Raw genomic sequence first — 6,701 nt, forward strand, 5'->3', positions numbered from 1 at the left:
AACATATTGTGAGAAAGTCATGTGGGAATTTAAATTAGTTCATTCACTGTAGAAAGCAGTATGGAAATTTCTTAAAAAGCTTAAAACAAAACTACAGTCTGACTCAGTCTTTTCACTCCTGGGTATATACTCAAAGAAAATAAAGTTGTTCTAAAAAATAAAAATGCATTCATATGTTCATCACAGCACTATTCACAATAGCAAAGATGTGAAATCAATCTAGATGCCCGTCAAAAGTAGACTGGAGAAAGGTAATGTGGTATATATATGACACAGAATAGTACACACCCATTAAAAAGAACAACATCATGTTATTTTCAGCAGCATGGATACAGCTAGATATTTATCCTAAGCAAATTAATGCAGAAATAGAAAATCAAATATCAAATGTTATTTGTAAGGAAAAACTAAACACTGGTTAAATATGGACATAAAAATGGGAAAAATAAATACCAGGGACTACTAGAGGGTAGAAGGCAGGAGACGTGTATGCATCGAAAAACCACCTATCGGTATTATGCCCACTGGATGATAGGATCATATATCAAACCTCAGCAACGTACAATTTACCATGCAACCAAACTAAACCTGTATCCTCTCAACTTAAAAGTCAAAAAAAAAAAAAAAAAAGAGAGAAAGAAAACAAGATACTAACTTATTACAACTATATAACAAGAAAATTATACAATTTTACTTGTTAATTTAATACTTTCAACTTTTATTTTTTGTGGGGTATATCCCCAGTAATGGGATTGCAGGGTGGAATGAAAGTTCTGTTTTAAATTCTTTAAGAAAATCACTGCTTTCCACAGTGGCTGAACTAATTTACATTCCAACCAACTATGCAGCTGTTTTCTTTCTCTGCAGCCTTACCAGCATCTATTGCTTCAGACTTTTTAATATTAGCCATTCTTACTGGTATGAGATACTATATTACTGTGGCTTAGATTTGCATTTCTCTGATGATTAGTGATGATAAGCATTTTTTTCATGTTTGTTGGTCACTTGTGTATCTTCTTTTGAAAAGTGATTATTCATTTCCTTTGCCCATTGACAATTTTAATACTACATGTAGTGTTCACATATGCAGAAATCCTCATTTCCCCAACGGTGCACATGCACACATGGTACCCCCTTCCCCACTGGTGTGCACTCCTCTGCTGCTCCATCACTGCCCCATTGGTATGCACTCACCCATGGCAACACCCACTGGCCAACTGGTGTGCACTACTCATGGCCTCCCTGCTGCCCCACTGCTGTACACTCATCTATAGACTTCCCAATGCAGCATACTCTCTCTCAGCTCCCCATCACCATGCTGCAGCGCTTTTTCTGGCATTCCCCATTGGAATGTTGCCTGAAGACCAGTAACACCTTGGCTCCTCCAGCACAGTAGATGCTTCACCTCACAGGCCAGAAAACAAAACCACAGGACTGGTTTTAGTCCCTTAGGGCCAGAACACACAGCCCAAGAGTGCTGCTCTGAGTGTTAACCCCCTAAAAGCATCCAGAAATGAAGCCAACTAATTAAACCCAACTCAAACCACAGTCAAATCCTCAAGGGCATTAAAGAATATAAAAGCAAAAACCCAATCCAAAACACAGCAACTTCAAAGATTAAAGGAACATTAGCCCACACAGATGGAAAAGAACCAGAGCAAGAATTCTGGCAACTCTAAAAGTCAGAATGTCTTCTTACCTACAAGCGACTATACTAGCTCCCCAGCAATGGCTCCCAGATTGAAATGGCTGAAAATGTTAAAACTCAATCCAAAGAAATCAATAAAATGATCCAAGACTTTAAAGATGACATATCCATCTTAAGAAAGAATCAAACTGAACTTCTGTAAATGAAAAATTCACTACAGGAATCTCATAATGCAATTGAAAGCATTAATAGCAGAACAAAACCAAGCTGACAAATGACTCTCAGAGCTCAAAGACCACTCCTTTCTATCAGCACAGGCAGACAAAAATAAAGAAAAAACATTTTAAAACGTGGGTGAAATCACAGAGAAACATGGCATTGTGGAAAGAGACCAAATCTATACCTCATTGGCCTTCCCGAAAGAGATTGAGAGATAGCAAGCGACTTGGAAAACATATTTGAGAATATTGCCCATGAAAATTACCCCTACCTAACTAGAGAGGTTGACATGCAAATTTAGGAAATTCAGACAACCCCTGTGAAATACTATACAATATTATCATTCCCAACACACACAGTCATCAGACTCCCTAAGGTCAATGTGAAACAAAAAAGGAAATCTTAAAGGCTGCTAGAGACAAAGGGCAGGCCACCTACAAAGGGAACCCCATCAGGCTAATAATGGAGCTTTCAGCAGAAACTCTACATGTCAGAGTAGGTTGGGGGCCTCTATATAGCATCCTTAAAGAAAGAAATTCCAACCAATAATTTCATGTTTAGTTAAATTGAAGCCTCATAAATGAAGAAAAAATATGAACTACTTTTCAGATGACCAAATGCTAACGGAATTTGTTACCACAAGATCTACTTTAAAATAAATTCTTTAGGGACTCCTAAATAGGGAAACGGAAGACTGATACCTGCCACCACAAAAACACAAACGTGTACATAGCCCACTAAGACTATGAAACAACTATATTACAAAGTCTACATAACAACCAGATAACAACACAATGAGAGGTTCAAATTCTCACATATCATAATTGACCTTGAATGTAAGTGGGCTAAATGTTCCACATAAAGACAGAGACTGACATGTTGGATAAAGTAGCAAGACCCAACTTGAGGCTGTCTTCAAGAGACCCATATCATGTGCAATGACATCCATAGGCTCAAAGTAAAAGGATGGAGAAATGTCTATCAGGTAAGTGGAAAACAAAAAAGAGCAAGGGTTGCTATTCTTATTTTGGATAAAAGCAGACTTTAAACTGAGAATGATAAAAAAGAACCATGAAGAATGTTACATAACGTTAAGAGGTTCCATTCAGCAAGAACAGTTAACTATCCTGAATATATATGCAGCCAACATTGGAGCACCCAGATTCATAGAACAAGTTTTGAGACCTGTGAAGAGACTTTGATAACCTCACAATAATAGCAGGAGACTTCAACACCCCACTGACAGTTTTAAACAGATCATTGAGGCAGAAAACTAACAAATATATTAAGGACCTAAACTTAACTCTTAACCTAAAAAACATCTACAGAATACTCCACCCTAAACAGCAGAATATACATTCTCTTATCTCAAAGTACATACTCTAAGATCAAGCGCATGCTGATACATAAAGCAATTGTCAACAATAAAAACAAAAAAAAAATAACTCATACAAACCATACTCTTGGAACACAGTGCAGTAAAAATGGAAATAACTACCAAAAACAGTTCTCAAAACCACGCAATTACATGGAAATTAAACAAGCTGCTCCTGAATTACTGGGTATGCAATAAAATTAAGACAGAAGTTAAAAATTATTCGAAACTAATGAAAACAAAGATTCAATACAGAGACTATTTTGGACATAACTAAAGCAGTGTTAAGACCAAAGTTTATAATGCTCACTACATCAAAAAGTTAGAAAGATCTCAAATTAACAACCTACCGTCACACCTAGAGGAACACGAAAAACAAAAGCAAACCGTTATCAAAGCTAGCAGAAGAAAAGAAATAACCGAAATAAGAACTGAACTTAACTGAATGGAATTAAACAAAAATCCTTACAAAAGATCAACAAAACCAAAAGTTGGTCATTGAAAACGGTAAGTAAGATTGACAGACCACTAGCTAGATTAATAAAGAAAAGAAGAGAGAAGATCCAAATAAACGCAGTCAGAAATGGCAAAGGTGACATTACCACTGACCTTATGGAAATACTAAAAACCCTCAGAGACTATTATGAGAGTTCCCAATTCTGTGAAAAATGATGTTGGTAATTTGATAGGAATAGCATCAAATCTGTTATTGCTTTGGGCAGTATGGCTATTTTAGCAATATTAATCCTTCCTATCCATGAATATAAAATGTTTTTCCATTTCTTTGTGTCACTTCTGTGCACACAATCTTGAAAACCTAGAGGAAATGGATAAATTCCTGGAAACATACAGCATCCCAATATTCAACCTGAAGAAACTGAAATCCTTAACAGACTGATAATTAGTTCTGTAATTCAATCAATAAAAAAACTAAAAGAAAACAAAAAACTACCAATCAGAAAAGACCTGGAGCAGATGAGTCACTGTTCAATATCTGATGTACAAATAAGAACAAATTCTACTAAAATTATTTCAAAAAATGAAGGATGAGAGACTCCTCCCTGACTCATTCTAAGAGGTCATTATCATTCTGCTACTTAAACCTGGCAAAGACACAACAACAACAAAACTCTTCAGGCCAAAATCCCTGATGAAAATAGATACAAAAATCCTCAACAGAATACTAGCAAGCTGAATCCAGCAAAACATTAAAACCTAATCCAACATGGTCAAGTAGGGTTTATTCCTAGGATGCAAAATCAATTCAAATACACAAAAAAACAAATTTATTTCATCACATAAACAGAACTAAAAGCAAAAATCACATGATCACCTCAATCAATAGAAAAAAAGGCTCTTGATAAAATTCAATATATCTTCCTATTAAAAACTCTCAATAAACTACTTATCAAAGCAACCTCAAAACAATAAGAATTATCCATGTCAAACCCACAGCTAATATCATACTGAACAGTGAAAAGTTGTAGGCATTCCCCTTGAGAAGTGAAACAAGATGAGGATGCCCACTCTCACCACTCCTATTCAACATAATACAGGAAGTCCTAGGCAAAACATTTAGGCAAGAGAAATAAATTTTAAAACAATCCAAATGTAAAGCAAGGAATGAAACTCTCTCTCTTTGAAGAGGATGTGATTCTATATTTAGAAAACTCTATTGTCTCAGCTCACAGGCTTCTAGAACTGATAAATAACTTTAGTAAAGCTACAAGATACAAAATCAATGTACAAAAAATAGCAGCGTTTCTATACAGCAATAAGGTCCATCTGACAGCCAAGTCAGAATCACAGTATTATCCACAGTAGCCACAAACAAAACAAAACAAAAAATACCAAGGAATACATCTAATCAGGGAGGCAAAAGAACTCTACATCTAGAATTACAAAATGCAGCTAAAAGAGACAACACAAACAAGTGGAAAATGTTCCATGCTCGTGAATAGGAAGAATTAATATTGTTAAAATGCTCATACTGCCTAAATCAAATAAAGATTCAACATTATTTCTATCAAACTGCCAATAGCAGTTTCGACAGAATTAGAAAAAAAAATTCTAAAATTAACATAGAATAAAAAATTAGCCCAAATAGCCAAAACAATCTTTAGCAAAAAGAACAAAAAGAGAGGCATGACACTACTCAACTTCAAACCAAACTACAAGACTACAGTAATCAAAACAGAATTACAGGTACAAAAACAGACGCATAGACCAATGGCATAAAATACAGAATAAAGAAATACAGCTACACAGTTACAGCTATCTGATCTTAGGGAAATATAACAATAAGAAGCAATGGGGAAGTTACCCCCTATTTAATAAATGGTGCTAGGATAAACGACCAGCCATAAGCAGAAGATTGAAAGTAGACATCATCCTTTCACCATACACCAAAATTAAGACACAATGGATCAAATATTTAAAAGTAAGTCCTAAAACTATAAAGACTCTAGACAACATAGGAAATTTCATAAGTCTTGGAAAATATTTCATGATGAAGCCTTCAATAACAATTGCAACAAAAACAAAAAACAGACAGTTAGGACCTAATAATACTAAAGAGCTTCTGCACAGCAAAAGAAACTACCAACAGAGTAAGCAAACAACCTGCAGAATGAGAGAAAACATTTGCAAACTATCCATCTGATAAAGGACTAATATCCAGAATGAATGAGAAACTCAAATTGAAAAGCAGAAGACAGACAATACCGCCATTCAGACCCAGGAAGAGACATGAGCACACACTTCTCCAAAGAAGACATAAAAGAGGACAACAAGCGTATGAAAAAATTCTCAACATCACTAGTCATCAGACAAACGCTAATGAAAACCATCATTAGCTGCTTTCCTACACCAGTTCAAATGGCTTTTAAAAAGCCTAAAATAGCAGATGTTGGTAAGGTTGTGGAGAAAACGGAATACTTACACGCTGTTGGTGGGGATATAAATTAATTCAGCTACTGTGCAAAGCAGTGTGGAGATTTTTGAAATAACTTAAAATGTAATTAACATCGACCCAGCAATTCCATTACTCAGTATGTAACTAAAGGAATACACGTTGCTCTACAAAAAAGATACACGCATGCATATGTTCACTGCAGCACTATTCACAATTGTGAAGAGGTAAAATCAACCTAGATGCCTATCAACAACGGACTGGATAAAGAAAGTGAGGCACATATACACCATGGAATGCTCGGCAGCCATAAAAAGAAATGAAATCATGCCCTTTGCAGCAGCATGGATGCATTTGGAGTCCATTGTCCTAGGTAAATACATTCAGGAACAGGAAATCATATATTACATGTTCTCACTTGTAAGTGGAAGCTAAATATTGGGTACAAATAAACACAAAGATGAGAACAATAAACACCAGGGCATCATCATTGATTGGGGAAGGTGTAAAGAGGATGAGGGACAAAAAACCAGTCTTGTGTACTACAC

Source organism: Colobus angolensis, unplaced genomic scaffold (assembly GCF_000951035.1).
Source record: "Colobus angolensis palliatus isolate OR3802 unplaced genomic scaffold, Cang.pa_1.0 Scaffold234, whole genome shotgun sequence".
NCBI classification, from domain to species: Eukaryota; Metazoa; Chordata; class Mammalia; order Primates; family Cercopithecidae; genus Colobus; species Colobus angolensis.